This window comes from Sinocyclocheilus anshuiensis, unplaced genomic scaffold, assembly GCF_001515605.1.
Source record: "Sinocyclocheilus anshuiensis isolate Anshui unplaced genomic scaffold, SAMN03320099.WGS_v1.1 scaffold256, whole genome shotgun sequence".
Lineage (NCBI taxonomy): Eukaryota > Metazoa > Chordata > Actinopteri > Cypriniformes > Cyprinidae > Sinocyclocheilus > Sinocyclocheilus anshuiensis.
Window position 1 is genome coordinate 770545 of NW_015558587.1, and position 16485 is coordinate 787029.

The 16485-nt window shown below is 38.6% G+C and overlaps 1 protein-coding gene across 1 annotated transcript in view; it reads right to left on the minus strand.

Moving 5' to 3' along the window:
- Positions 1-16485, minus strand: part of zfhx3b (zinc finger homeobox 3b) — a 238114-nt gene that overhangs the window by 163541 nt on the left and 58088 nt on the right. The window contains exon 4 of the mRNA XM_016475618.1: positions 3389-3773. The gene's annotated coding sequence lies outside the window, so the exon portion shown is untranslated. The remainder of the gene's footprint in view (positions 1-3388; positions 3774-16485) is intronic.

The following is a 16485-nucleotide window of genomic DNA, read 5'->3' on the forward strand; positions in this document are numbered from 1 at the left end:
GTTGTTTTGACCCAGCGGTTGGGTTACTACCCAGAAGGTTGGGTTAAACATTTAACCCAACCGCTGGGTCAAAACAACCCAATTGCTGGGTTTGTCCCTATTTTACCCAGCACTGGGTTGTATTTAACCCAGCATTTTTTAGAGTGTAACATTTAAGTTTAAAATAGTCTGAAATTGATATTTTATGCAAAAGAAAAAATAAAGCACTAGTGATTTAAAATGATTAAAAACGTGTCATTAATTATGTTGATCATGAAGGGAAAAAAATAAAAAATAAAACTTAAATTGTTTTTTTAATACGTATCGTGTTTAGCATCATAATTTATAAATTGAATTTGTAAGTAATTACAAGAATAATAATTAATATGAGGATCAAGTAAAGGGCCAAGTAGAGCAACATGCACCAGCAAATTCTACCAAAGCCTAAAACCTGCAACTAGTCTTGTGGGTGATGTAGCTGGGGTATAATTGCAAGTGACCACAGCGACTGGAACATAGTTGCACGATGCTTAACCTTGCCATTTCCCCCACCCCTGTGACCTCCAGGACTCAGAGGCAGGTGGGCTTCTGCAAAATTCAGAGGTGGGGGTAGAGTTGACGTCAAAAAGGGGACAAGCTGTGCATCACGGCCAGTTACACATGAACGCTGCCCCCGTAAGGGTCGGAGGAGACCCCGTCTGGCCTTGGAGCTCCACACGCCCATAAAACAAGCCATTAAAAAAGCAGTTCATGGCAAAGCATGAGCTCGTTAGGACAATTAACAAGAGAGGTGTTTAACTTGGTACTACATTAACACTCCAGGAGGGACCCCACCAAAAACAGGCCACCACACAACACGACTGTGTGTGTCCCCAATGCGACCCACACAGACACGTCAAATGTCACATAAAGCAGATTCTGCCATGCAAAGTCAAAAGCAAACTTAGGAATAAATGACATACATGTTCCCCAGCATTAAATCGAACCATTTAGTCTTGCAAAATCCAAATTCTTATTCCTAACTCAGATATTTCAATTATACTGCATTATTAAAGATGCATTATGAAGGCCACAAACACACAAATGCATTCGCTATCTCTCCACGCATAAACAAAGCATCGGGATGTCCCTTTCAGGAACTGGACGACAGCATCGCCGCCACGGTATTAGTCTGAATGCGAGGCCAGCGGGAATAATTCCTCTATTTTTGTCCAAGCGATCTAGCAACGAGACAGGACACCGAGGCGACGCTGGGCTGTGTCAAAATGACACATTCAACTGATCCATAATGAAAGTAAATAAGAAGTGTGATAATCTGCATTTCATGTATTTTTGTACATCACGGGCTCTGTGATATGCAGAAATTCGTGCCTCGCAGAGAAAGAGACTATGACCAAGAGAGATAAAGGGCATTGCTTCTCCCATCCTCTGTTTAGAATTGTAAATATGACGCATAGGCATTGCTGCTGTCCAATTACATATATCTTTCATGTATGAAATCATGCATGGCTCTTTTTACCGCGAGGCCAAGGAGAGCCGGCACAAAGGGAGCGACCCCGGCCGCAGTGCACTACATCCCTCATGCAGAGCGGGGTCTGGTGCCGGAGCCCTGGGCTAAGAGCACTGTTCCATTAGCGCTCTCGGATGGAGGGGAAAAAGGAGGATGATGGGTGGAGAGAAGGAGGGGGGAGATTGGCTCTCCTGATGGGGGCGTTCACCGCTTATGACTTCTGCTGACTTACATTTGTCCTGTTGTGAGCGTGCATGACCCCTCAAACCTTATACCTTTGACGTAGCCCATTTCGAAGTCGCTAATTCGTTTAACAGAGTTGAATTTTTTCTTAATGCTTTGAAGTGTTGTGTTTTTTACTTTATTTTATTTTTTTGGCTAATAATATATGAGCGAGATGCACGAAAAGCTTTAGTGCTCCATCTCTTAGGTTATTTATTTATTTGCTTTCTCTTTCCCCACAAATGACAGCTCCCCGCTGAGTACTAATGTGAAATGACCAAAATTTGGCAAAATTACTTTGAACTTTTCAAACAAAGGCCCTGCTCTCTTCTCGGAACCTGGCTGATTCCCTGAGTGTCTTGCGTTCTGCCTCCTTGGCCGTCTGTTTTTCTTTTTAAATGCTTAATTCTATAAACACTATTTACTTTCATTCAGGGTTACACCGAGAGCAGCGAATACCATCATTTTGAACAGCTAAAGAGCATGTTTGTCTGTCATGTTAGCAAAACAAAAATATCACTGCTTAACATTTACACACGAATATGCTAGTCACCCAGGCAGCACTGTGTGGCTGTTTTGTAACTACACTGTAAAATGTTTGTAGAATTAACCAAAAATCTACTCAGTGTGAAAACTTCTAAGTTAACTGATTTTATTTGAATCAAAGCAATTATTTAATCATCTCCAAAAACACAGATGAAAGTCTTTTTTTAAAAGTCAGATCAGACATAAAAAGGCAACGACCGCAGGTGAAATGGTCAGGGGAACACTAAAAACTAAATCAGTATTCATATTCAAGGTGAGAAATTTGTTCATCATAGACGCGCAAAAATTACTCTCATGCTAGGAACAAGCATTAAAAGAATATTCTGGGTTAATACAAGTTAAGCTCAATCGACAGCATTTATGGCATTATGCTGATTACTGCAAAAAGTAATTTCGACTCGTCCCTCATTTAAAAAAAAAGTTACAGTGAGGCACTTTCAATGCAACTAATTTCTGAAAAGAATTTAAAAGCTGAAATGTGAAAGTTTATAAAAACAGCTACATTAATTCTACTGTCAAAACCAGTGTATTATTTTAAATTCTTAGCATTTTATGGACATTTTAAAACATTGTAATGAAGTTGCAAAATTGGATCTACAGAATTGTTTAGTAAACAATTTAGTAAACACATTAAAATAATCTTGCATACATTGTCTTGTTTGTATTTTTTTAAGAAAAGGGAAGACAAGTCCAAATTATTTTTTGCGGTTTTTGTGTTAGTTCAACTTGTATTGAACTCAGAATATTCCTGCAGCACAGGCTAACTTGCATTATGTAGAAGAAAATATGCAACGATTACATGTATCTGTACATCTGTACACTCTTGCTTTCCAGTCAATCAATCTATCTATCTCCTTCTCAGTCGCTTTCCAGGATTTCCCTGCACCTAAGCATCTTTGAGCCAAACAAATTCAATCAGCACACATTCCCTCTAATCCTACAGCAGCAGACAGGTGATTGAGTCTTCAAACCCGGGAAGCCTTTATCTACAGTGGGCTCTCCTGTAGGCCCAGCATGGAGGAGAAGCCGCCTATGTGGGCGTGGACGCAGGGAGTCCATCTGGGCTTCAAAAGCCCCCGGGGAGCGTTGGGGGTGCTTCCAGCAGGAAAAGAAGTGACTTCACAGCCTTACCTGATGGGGTTTTTGGTTTCAGTTGCCACCGCTCGGAAGCCCTCTCTGACCGCGTCCTTCTTTTTAAGTGTCCGTTTGAAGTGGGCGCCAGAAAGGTCACAGCCCTTGCGGTCACAGCAGGTTTGGTGCAATGGCAGGTGGATGGCCGTAATCTATCGCTAGTGCTAAAGCTATCAGTTTTTTTTTTTTTTTGGTCTGTTGGTATATTCAAAAGTAAAGAGGAATGTAAAGCTTTCAGATCCAGTCCCTTGGCAAGGGCATGGGATGATGTAGTCCTATAATTCCAGGTATTTCCAGTTTTTTTCAAAGCTACGAGACCCGGTTATGCGATTTGGTTTGATGCATCCACAGTCGGTGGAAAAGCCTTTCGGAGTGATAGCGCCACCTAGGGATAAGAAGAAAAAAAAACATGCTATTAACATTTACAGCAAAAGTTCTTTCATGCGACCAAACAAAGGATGAAACAAGAAACACATTTAATAGATTCTCACAGAGACGTATAAACACACACTTTGCCTTTTATAAAGCAGAGCTGAGAGGAGGTGAGGCCATTGTTAGTTATGCTCCATAAGTGAGTGCAGATTTTTCGCTTTGCATGCTCGTTCCCTCTGAGAAAGAGCCGGCTAAATCTCTTTCAGGAGGGGAGGACACAGAACAATATGGCTTCTATCAAGTCTTTTGAATTCTGTAATAAGCTGTTTTAGAGAACGGAAAATTAATATATAATTATTTTTATTACTGCTGCAGGACAAAACCTTATGATTTTCCAGATTACATTAAGTAATAAATGCATTTCTTTGAGTAATTTTTCCTCTTGTGGCATTAGGGGCTCTTTCTCTCCATGAAAAAAAAGAAGAAGAAGAAGAAGAAAAAAAAACTGAAATTTCCGGAGAAACTTAATTTCCCCCATAACCAGAACAAGACATATTCCTGTAATAACATGCATAATTGTGCACTCTGTGGAAGATCTCTCATACACAACAACAAAGCCACTTAGACAGTACATATTTATTCACATGTCAGTTCCAACATTGAAAGAGAAAAAAGGAGGAGGGAAAAGCAAAGGGGAACGGCACATGGGGCTGGGATAGAAAGCCGAGTAAATGTGTCTATCATAGGCTACGGCTCTGACAGCTCTCGTCTGTGCTGCTTGGGCTTCAGTTGAGGGAATAAAGGACAGAGAAGGAGACAGACTGTGATTTCTGAACGGTCCCCCTGGAGTCTCTTCTATTTGGCAACATTTTTATGATTATTTTTACCTCTGTGGATAGAGCAGGGTTAAAGATGTTGTTTAATTGTTCCCAAGAGCTCTTATTAAGTTGTTGATGAGGAGCTCCAGGGAGAGGCACTTAAAACTGCAACAAAAACAAGCAGTCGAGGCAGGAAAGCTGGTGAGGGGACGGAGGAGGAGGTGCTGAGGGGGTTCCGAGATGGATGATGAATGGATGGGGTGTGGAGGTCTGAACTTTTTCGATGCCGATTTATGTCTACGCTCACCGGTCCGTCTCTGCGCCAGGGCCATGACCGTTATAGACAATGAAGGGGACCAGTACTCGCCAATAATTAGAAACGGCCAAATTGTCCCACTCAGTATTTGATATTATTGATACTGCTCTGTTTGTTGTTTGGATGACAAAAAGTTTTAGGCTGGTCTGCCTCAGTGCTTGTCGTAAGAGTAGGAGGTCTATAACAGTGCTTGTCAATGTCAAAAATTGAGATGGCCAGTTAAATGAAAGAAGGCTGGCTTTGCGGTTCGCTTCAGTTTTAATGGTGAAAGAGCATGAGGTATTATAAGGTATAATGATAGAAATGTTAAACAACCAATGGTAATATGCAGTGATGCAAACTACTTAACTTTTTGCCATTTTGAATTGAAAATATAGGTTATAATCTATGTGATTCATGAAATTCATGACTAAATGTGAGCAAGAAGAAAAATGAATTTGAATAAATGAATGAGACATTTTCAACATATTAGGTATTAAGAGTTAAAGAGTGCATATTTAAAATATAAATCTATATTTATATTAAAATTGATATATTTACATTTTAATCATGACAACTCTCGGAAGATTTTTGCATGGTGATGGATATGACAATGTTAATGTATTTGGTCTTGGCGGAACAGATCTGCTATGCTGCTGCTGCTGCTGCTGAATTACTGCTGCTGTTGGTTATTGCTGTTGTTGTAGATTATTGCTGCTGCTGCAAGCAAATACAGGAACTTGCTACTGCCAATGCATACGGCGATACGGTGCCATGAGTATTTAAGACTTAAGACATATGCACAAACAGCATATAAAATAACCCATAGCAGATCTATACAGGTGGAGCTGGGGAAGGTGGAGGGTTTCAGAGAAACTCTGAAAGCGCGCTGCAGGAATCTCAAGTGAATGCTAGCCAGCCATATAAATGCAAGGCAGTAAGCTCATTGGCTGCATATGCAGCATGAACCAATCAGCTTGTGCCAAGTCGTTTAACTCTCTGAATATCATCAGTTAAGTTAACAACCCATCAGCCTGTGCCATCTAGAGTTTCATGACTAAACTATATATTTATATGAAATTGATTACATTTATATCAAATAAATTCTAATTTTAGATGGTGATTTTTTCCCCCTTCTTTATTCCGTAAGTCATATTACATCATTTAATTCCTTGAAAAAATAATAATATAAAGGTCCCTCCATGTTCAAGACAAGGTCTGCTGCTCTGCGCAGAGGCCGGCAGACAGGAAGTGATGTAAATGACATGACTAACTGTTAGTCTGTTCAATGATGTATGGGGAAACCTGTCTGAAAAACAGTCAGTTTTGAAATTCATTTTGTTCACACTGCTATTACAGAAATTATACTCCACACCTTTAAATATACAATGAATCAATATTGCAACATGATGAGAAAGGTCTGGCTGCAATAAGACAAACTATTATAGCATACTATCCTGGTTGGACAACACTAAATGTTTCTAGTGCAGTTCAGTGGCATGGGTGCCATTCCTCCCCATTCACACCTTCTACACCGTGCAGACTGTGGCCTTACGCTGGGCGGAGCAGCGGGACGGAGTGGATCTGGATCAATACCCCAGCCTGCAGAGCAGCAGGGCCGCGGGCCATCCCTGACCTGGGCTATTGATCAGCCGCTCCTCGGCTGCCAATAGCAATGTGCTAGATGTGACACAGGGGCTGAGAGCAGACAGGCGGCTGAGGGATGGGGGAATGTGTATCGCCAGTGGCAGCCCCACAGCACAGTGAAGATAAAAGTCAATTCCACTTAACCAAATCACTGACAACTAAATAGTTAGTGGACGGAGGAATGTGCAAGGTCTCAGGTGGTGGCAGCTGGCTGCATGGATGACTGGGAAGCTCGGATTCCCAGGATTCCCCTCACCTGCACTGGGCAAGCCCTAAATATGGGTGTGTACCACATGACCAGGTCTAACCTGAATAAACTGCAATAAATAAAAATACATATATACATAGTCCTTATACATGTATAACACAAGCAATGCAAGACCAACAAAAACACTTCCATCGAATGATAAACTACAGCCATTTAACAGGCCAACACATTTATTAGAATTTATTTTATGCACTGTATACTTTATTGTATTTAATTAATGCAATAATTTTCTGATAGAAATAGCTACTTGATATAAATAAAAAATTGCATTAAATTCAAATGTAACATTTTGTGCTAAATTATTTGGACATTGTTTTAATGTCACACATCACACAGATTAAAGATCTGTTCATGTTGTGTACAGCCCTCCCAGGCAGCCCGTCTAATCTATCTTCCAGGCAGCCATTAGCAGTCCATATCAGAGTAGTTTACATGTCACTTTACTGCTCCACTGCCTGTTCATTGCCATTCTGTAGCCAATGGCCCGCTTGTCCATTCAACACCTATCTAAGGCTTCATATCTCTTCCTTTAATTACTGACTGACAGGAAGGCAATACTGAACACTTCATTACAGAATCAGCCAAATGACCAGCCACCACAGCCCAAGTCTCTCTGGTCAGTCTGACACGCAATGCCTAGGTCAGCAATGGTCAGTCACCCTGAATTTATCAGCCAGGGGTTGACCGAATCCAGCCAAGTCATCGTACAGCGGGGGCAGTGACCTTGGCCGACTGCTTACATCACGTATTGATCCAGTCGTTTATGTCAAGGCCACACTAATCACCAATAGCAGAGTCTCCAAAGGACAGTTAAATACCAGTGGATGTGTCTGTGACTGAGATTAGAGAGAGAAAACACAGCAAAAAAGAATCTGCACATTTTTTTTTTGCTATGAAAATGGCTCAACTTTAAAAAGTGTGAAAAAGTTAAAAAATGTGACCACACTGAAATTAAACAGCTTAAAGGGAATGTTTGATCTTTCTGGAATTATTTACTCATGTCTCTCCAAACCTGTATGACTTTCTAACTTTCTGTCTAGTAAGCCTTTTCAGTGCAATCAGCTAAACAATTATATTAAAATGATATTAATATTAATATATTCACATGACCTTTCCACTTGTTTGTGATTATGAGATAAAACTTAAAAATAAGTTTAAACTCACAAAACTGGCCATTTCTCAGCAATTTCTACTTGATAATATATTTTAGAGCTTGATATAACTAGAAAAATATATACTAATTAAAGAAATTTCCATTACTTTTTCAGGATTTTGTAGTTTTCCAGGTCTTTACCTTATATATCCAGGTTTTACAAGACTGTGGGAATCCTGGTTTCTTTAATAAAAAAAATGATAGTTGTTGAGGAAACTAATTGAAATAAGAAATTTAGTTTTTTGCTGAGGCCCCCTAGTGGGCCCGACCCCTTTAAATAACGACCTGTTTGTCTCCAAACCATTGGGGCATTTCGTATGGGCTGCACTTTAAGAAAAATCAGTAGAAAAATGGAAAAGGTACCGGTAATTTTTGAAAACTGCCAGTTTACGGACATTTCTCTTTAACCCTAAAACACAACACAATTCAATGCATTCTTCAGAATATGGGACAGACACTTGGGAAAAGTCCTACAGAATAAAGATAAATTCTTTCAATATTAACACAACACACTTTTAGAATGTACTTCTTATTCACCTCAATTGCATGGAAAAGAGTGACTCGTACAGTATTCAAAATTTCTCCTTTTATGTTCCATAGAAGAAAGAAAGTCATGATGGTTTTAGTAAATAATGCCAGATATTCCAGATTTATTTATTTTTTATGTATGAACTATCACTGTAAGTACAGCCATATGTCAGATATCAAACTTATTAACTCTGACATCCAATGTCCTATTAAATTCCCGGAAACTGCTACTGTAGAGTAGAGTACTTTAAACTTGAGTTAAAGGGACACAGCAGTAATCAGCACCTGAACAAATCAGTGTTAGATACTCTCATAAACCTAAACTGTTTGCAAGATTAAGTAGCTGCTTCTGTGTAGACCCGGGTTCAATAGTGTGCAAGAGAGCGCTTCAGAGAAAGTTTCAGTACAAATGTGTATTTGTGTAAGAGAACTTGTGTAAAACCCGTTTCCCTGTGTGTTAGCGTCGCACAGTGCCAGCTGCTCTTCAGATCTCTTTCTCGCTCGGCATCGCTCGCATTAAATGACAATAAAGGTCGGGAATCCGCGGAGCAGGAGAGACGAGCAGCCATTTCAACCCTTCTTGCTTTATTACGCTTTGTTCTGTTTAATCAAAAAAGTGATGCATACAGATAACCCCTTTTTAAAAAAGACCTCATAAACAGAAACGATTGCATCTCTAAATAATAGATGATATCCTGGCTTCATACAGACACGTATATAACGGGAAAATAATTGAAGACAACAATGTCCTATAAGAGACCCACTTGAGCAATGCTGAGTCAGAAAGCTTCCTGACTTCAAACGCTCTGTCATAAAGTATGGATAATCCCTTAAGAAAGGCGTGCGTCTGTTTACAATCTTCTTCTAATTAAGGCTACAGAATAGGGCGATCTTTGTTCAAATTGATGCGTGTTTGGTTGGATTTTGGCAGAAAAATGTACCATTGGAAAAGTGTGTGTTTGTGGGGGGGTTACGAAGTAACGAAGTAAACAATAACACCCTAATACAATCTCAGCGTCTGAATAAATATTCTTGCATCTGTCTACACATGACACACTTTCAGACAGGAAAACAGGTTTTCAAAATAACAAATTAACCAAGTCTTTTTTTTTAAACAATAACCCCAGTTTTAGAAAGTAATCCCAATGGTCTACGTGAATCCATGATGATCTCAGACACTGTATCAAAATTAAGTTTTGACCTCAATTTGTCTTGACTTCCCTCAAAATCTGGGCACTTTCTTATCTTTGTCGTGTGTGAATTTAAATCGGTTATAGAACAAATCAATCAGAGCAACAAAGAGCAAAACAACCCTGAAATAAGCTCCAGAAGGAAAATGGGACAATTACGTTTGGACATATCCCTCATGATTTTCCCTTTAAAGGACATGTCACATGTCAGTCGCTGGATATCAACAACAGTTTAAAGAGATATGAACGAGGCGATCCCGTCAGACCCACGTGATGGTTTATTTGAGTGTTCTTGAGAGAAAGCTGTGAAAACATTACTGCATACTGTAGACTACATGGATCATGGATAACTTCTGTACAGACAGATGTGAAAATATCAACAGCGTACAATTGATGTAAAAAAAAAAAAAGCTGACTGATGACTGATATCAGGTCTCTAATCAACATAGATATTTTAAATAGTGGACATTCAATAGCAGTTTTTAATGACATATTTTTAGACTTTAACTTTGCATATTTAGTTACATCCTTACATCCTAATATTATTTCCATTGGTGTCCTCCAAATAAAGGATCAAAAACAACTTACAAGCATACAAGTCCTAATACGTGTGGATTGGACCGCAAAACTGTGTTGCAATGCAAAATACAAACAATATATTAGAAAATTAGATTTTAAAGAGATTAAACATTGTCAATGTTAAAGCAAGTGCGTTCAAATTCTACTAAAATTCAAATTCATTTGAAATTTGATAGCAGATTAGGTAGATGCAGACATGTACAAGTTATGTGAAATCATAAAAACAAATATTAACAAAACAAAAGAATACAATGCATTTGGTTCACTTGGAAAATACTGACGTTACTTTCACTTTATATTATAATGAGATTTTAATGATAGTTTTGTTTATACTTGTACAATAAGCAATTTTTGTTTATTTGTGACTTGACGGAAACTAGACAAAAATTAGGCACATTCTAACATATAACTAGGTATGGTGACATCTTCAAAAATCAACAACAAAGCAATAAAATGCAAAAGAAACTCAGACTACATTAAATATGAGTAATATTTAAATATGATTTTAATGACCTTTTCATTTACGTTCGTACAATAAACAATTTTAGTACTGCTCATTTGTAACTTGATACTTGATACAAACTAAAATAAGTTGCTAATGTGGACAGGTTATGTGATCCCCTCAAAAATAATAAAGAAAACAAAAAAAGTTTCTTAACATTAGAATATAATTTTAATGATAGATAATAGATAGTATATTGGAGTATATATTTTTGCAACCATTTTGTGAAAAAAACCAAAAAAAAACCTTTTTGATGCACCATGAAGCCCATCAAAAACACATTTGAAAGCATTCCTTGGTTGGGTTGAAAAGGCAGATAAAGGCTTAAGATAAGGAATTAAGAGTAAGATTATTGGTGACGTTTGTGAGACAGTGGTCCATGTGTCTGTGTGGTGGAGATTTGAGGATTAAAATAAGTTGACCCTTCATATTTAGTGCCATGTGTGAGAGATTAATCTAACTAGCCCAGATCACATTAGACCTTATCATTGTGCAGAAGATCTCACTGTCGGCTGGAGCACAACCCGTCCCCTGCTGTTGGATTAGTGACTGAGAGACGCTGCATGTATGTGTGTGCATGCGTGCTGACCGAGCTTTAACTGACAAAGGATCGCACCTATACTAAAGCCGGAGAGGACCTCAAACACTTCATTAACACCTCAAGCCATGCAATCCAGACAAGCCATGCTGAGCGCCGTCCCATCGCCCATTCTCCTCCATCACTCAGCTCTGCTTCACTGGCCCATTCCCATGCCGAAGCAAAAAGAGGCAATTCATCATTGTTCATCACGCCATGACGGTGACTAAAGCTCTTCACCTGTCACCTTCTCCCGGCCTGTGTCTGTTTCAACATGTCAGGCGCTATAGGAAACCTTCAAGACCCCTCTGACACATCTCAACCCATAAAAATCACCTCACTGCCAACTTCTTGCTGAGCACGGGGTCGCCCCATACACTTCCTCACAAACTTCAACAAATATTCTCACTCTTTATTCCTTATTTTAAGCCTTTACCTGCTTTTCAAACTAGAGTTAATTACGAAAACTGAGGAAAAATATTAATCGACAACCTTTTTTTCTATGACTAATACTAAATACAGAGTTATGGCATGAAACTCTAGATGGCGCAGTAAGATAGGTCTAACTCAATCTAACCTAATGACATCATTATCACTTGGCACAGCTGATTGGTTCTCTCCAGTATCGGTAGCCTATGATAGCTCGCTGCTCAACATTCAAATATATGACTAGTGCTTGCCGTAGCAGTTTCAGCTTGCTTCAGAAACCCTCCACCTTCCCCAGCTCCACCTGTATAGATCTGCTACGAGGTGATTCATGTACGCTATATGGGGGTTATTTCATGTATGTTATATTTGCAGCAGCAATATTTCTTACATGCTCACAGCAGCATGTTGTGGATGTATTGGTAGTAGCAAGTCTCGGTACTTGCTCCACCGCAGCAGCGTAGCAGATCTATTTCGCCAAGACCAAATACATTATCATTGTCATGCACATTCCCATGCCAATCCCTCCGAGTGTTGTCATGACAGAACTGTGACTATATCAACATGCAAAATCTTTAATGAAAAAATATGAGACTAAAACGTAGTTAAAAAAAAAATAAAGACTCTCTATATATCCCAAATTTCTCTATATTTTCTTCAACAAAAAAGAGGAGAAAAAATATAGACCTCAACAAATTTTCATGCTTGGGGTTGCCAGATGTCAAGATCCCTCTATCAGTGCTTTTCTCTTAAAAGGACACATTTTCTGCCCTGCGTTTTACTTTGTCTTCACAACCTGGCAACCATTTGTACACACTCTTTTTTTTACACTACGGAAAAGCGCTGGTGATCTGAAAACATTGACAAATATGTAAGTTGGAGCAATTTCTATTGAGATATTCTGCTCAAATGAAAGTGCAATACAGCCAGTCTGTGTTTCTTCAAACAGTCATTTGTGCTGTTTGTGACAAATTCTGCCATCAAAACCTCCTCAGTGACGAACTGTAATAAATCCAAACATGAATATATTGTTTGTGACTGAGGCTGCTGAATAAATGCACTAATGCAACCTCTGTGCCACAATACAAAAAAACAAAAACAATTTGTGTTGTTGTTTTAATAGAAATACATGAATATAATTTGGAATTACTGGAATTAATTATTTGGAATTATTAGTTTTCATAATTTACAGAGTGCGTATATTTAATAAATCCTATATAACGATAATAAATCAGCAAACTCGATAAGGTTAAATGTACCATGTGCACGCTTATAGGTGACAGTGCAATAATTCAGATGCAATTTCTCAAATGACAACAATCATAAATCAGTAATCGTGATATAATTGTGATTATAAGTTTTACCATTATGCAAATGTGATTAAGTTTTAATTGACTGAAACTAGACTAAAATTCCTAGACTTTTAGTTAACTAAAACTTGGCTAAACAAAAAACAGGATAGGTTGACTAAATATGATAAAACATAAAAAGGACATATGACACAGGACTAAGACTGAATAAAAAAAAAAAGAAAAACAAATTTGGTGGGCATCATGGTGCACCAAAAAGATGATAAAAAGAGACATGGGTTTGCTCACAAAATGGCTGTGACAAAATATACTCCAGTGTCTGTCATTAAAAATCCTATTTGAATATTAGCAAGTAATATCAATGTATTCCAAGTTAACCCATATTTAATGTAGTCTGAGTTGCTTTCGCATGTATTGTTTTGTTTATAATTTTGAGGATTTGAGGATGTCATCATTTTTTTCTTTTTAGTTTCTATCAAGTTACAAATGAACATTATTGTACAGAAGTGAATGAAATTGTCATTAAAATCCACACTGCCACTGATATCAGTAGGAAAAACATTGACAAACAATTTGATAATGGACACTTCCTGTGGCTTCGCATCAAATCATATTAACGGCCAACAACTCCAGGAAGGTCTTTGAAGTTGGGAGGCAATTTCGAGCCGTGTGGATTACAGAGCATAAAGCAGGGTTCATTTTTACAACCTCCATTATTTCAAATTGTAAATATTCAAATCCTGGAATAAAACCCCTGGCTAAGTGAAGACAATCTGCGAAAAACAACATAGCACACCTCAAATAGTCTTCTTTGAAAACGAAATTATTATGAAGATTAATGGCGAATTCTATGCAAGGGGATGTGTGTGTGTGTTTGTGTGTGTATGTGTTTGCGGATAGTGCTGCAGCAAGCTGGAGAGTTTTCTTTGTGTGTTCTCGATTTGTTGTTGTCTTTATTTGTTTGAGTGTTTTGACATTATTTTGCATGTGCTGCTCTTGGCTGGAATTAATATTTTGGTGGGCTTGAATATTAATCTGGCATCAGAGCTGGGATTAGAGCACTATTGTTCCTTTACAGCTGAGCCCCCATAGCGAGATGACAAACACAAAAACAATCTTCCCTGCTCTGCTCTGCATCTACAGATAACAGTCAGACCCTTCGCCCTCCATCCTTCTCTTCCTCTCTCTCACTTCGGCAGAGGAAGGGTGGTGGAACTTTCCATGGTAAATTTGCACGGCAATTGTGCCCTTAAACCATGCTGCTTCCCCCAGCTTATACTGTGCATTTTACAGAGTTTATCAAAGAATACAATGGGGTTATGCTTGAACCATTCTTCTCCAGGCAAGAACAGTAATTTAAATGCACCAGTGCTACTGAAGGGAGCCGAAGTGCCGTGTTTTTCTGGTGGAAATTTAGGGGCGAAATGAAAACACGTTACAGAAACGTGCCGCATTACGACATTGACCTTTCCTGTTCGTATAGTCTACAGACAGCTGTGAACCTCCTTCCTCTGGGCTCTTTGTACATCAGACGGCTGGACCGGTACAGGCGCGCCATGCCTCAATAAAATATTCTTGCTCTCTGCATCTCACTTTTTCTCTCTTGTGTGCTTCCCAGACAAACAGAAAAGCAGGAACGCACGCGTTCCGTCTCGCGCAAATACTCAGAACAGGAATAAATACACATGCAAAACATACACTACATTCTGTCTGACTCTAAACACATGCAAACTGCTTCTTTCCACACATACACACACCTGCACACAGTCAAACTGAGGAGTGTTGAATTTTATATTTTAAAATTTGACAATTTATTTTTTATAAATGACATAATTTTAGATATATCTTAATAATATTGCAAATTATATCTTACATCAGCATAACAACTTGGGAAAAAGTAAAAATAAAAAATGGAGAAAAGTTAAATAAAAATGGTCATGAATTTCAGAATTTCGTAGTATTTGGTATGTCTGCGTTTGACTTTAATGACACTCGAACTGCATGAAAATCCACACGTTTATATAAAACCCGATGATCAGATTATCTAGCATAATTTGAGAGGTTTTGCTTTAGTGGAAGAAAAGAAGGGATTCAGATGATCAGTGTCACAAAGAATCTTAATTTTGCATGAATTCTGATGAAGCTTGTGGTCTTAAATAAATGCATACATACTTAAACACATACCATATATTCTGTGTGATCTCAGGTTTTTAGACCCCACTGTACATGCATGAAAAAGCTGAAATATACAGTACAGACTTCCACCCACTTCTACACACAATACTTTGGTTCACAGAAAATGACATGGGAGTGTATGTAGCTGACAGACCCTTGATTTAAAACCTTTTAAATAACAAGAGTCTACATGCAAGTCTATTCTTACGCCACGTATTATAACACAACGGCTCACTTTCCATCTTTGCCCATGTTAAGGCCCATGCAGCACTTTCTCAAGATGCATGTCAGAGAACAGATCAGCCCATTGGATGATCATAGAATTTCTGTCAGGGAATTGTCAATTCAAATGGGAACACTACGTGTCTTTAGTTCTGATGCACGTCTACATGTGTGACCTAGAGGCACTGTGCTACTTGAGCATTAGCAAGCACTTGTCAGAAACAGCAGGAAGGGTGGAGAGAGATGGGAAAGGAGGTGGAGAAAAACGAAGATAAATCAATGAGAAAGCAAGAGTAATATTTAACAGAGAAAACATGGGGCATCAAACGACATATGAAAAGCATAAAAAGGAATATTTAAACGCACAATAATATTAAATAAATTACAATAATAAATTGGCCCGTCTGAGCCATGGCCTGCTGGTTAGTGCATGTCCCTCAGATGTTTTGAGCCATTGTGCTCATGACCACAAATTAAAATCCTGCATGTGTTGTGTCCTGTTTCTACCCACAACATCCTGTTTCATTATGACTCTATCTATAATAAAAAAGACAAAATAAATAAATACATACATTTTCATTTTTGATATGTAGTTCTGTTCTGTCTGTCTATACATATATATACTTATAGACAGAGCTGAACTAAAGTGAGTGACGCATGGCTAATCAATGAAATGGGTGTTTATGCATCAATCCGCCTCAATCCTCCCAGATTGGAAGGGGTTAATGGGAAATCAATAACGGAGGGATATGTTCATGAATGAACTGAATAACACAAAGGGAGAAGGGAAGAGAGGAAAAGAGAGAGTCTGAATAAGGGGAGGGAGGAGTAGATAGGGCCCATGTATCCTATGATAGCTACAGACTTCCCAGATGTTATCTGTTATTCAAGAGAAGACTCCTGCTGACCAGATGTAAATGTGAAGGACATGCCGTATTCCTACATTAACAGAAGTCAAGTGTGAAAATATTCATCATACATGCACACACAAAACATTTATTTAATCACCCCCCCCCCCCCCCCCAAAAGACAACA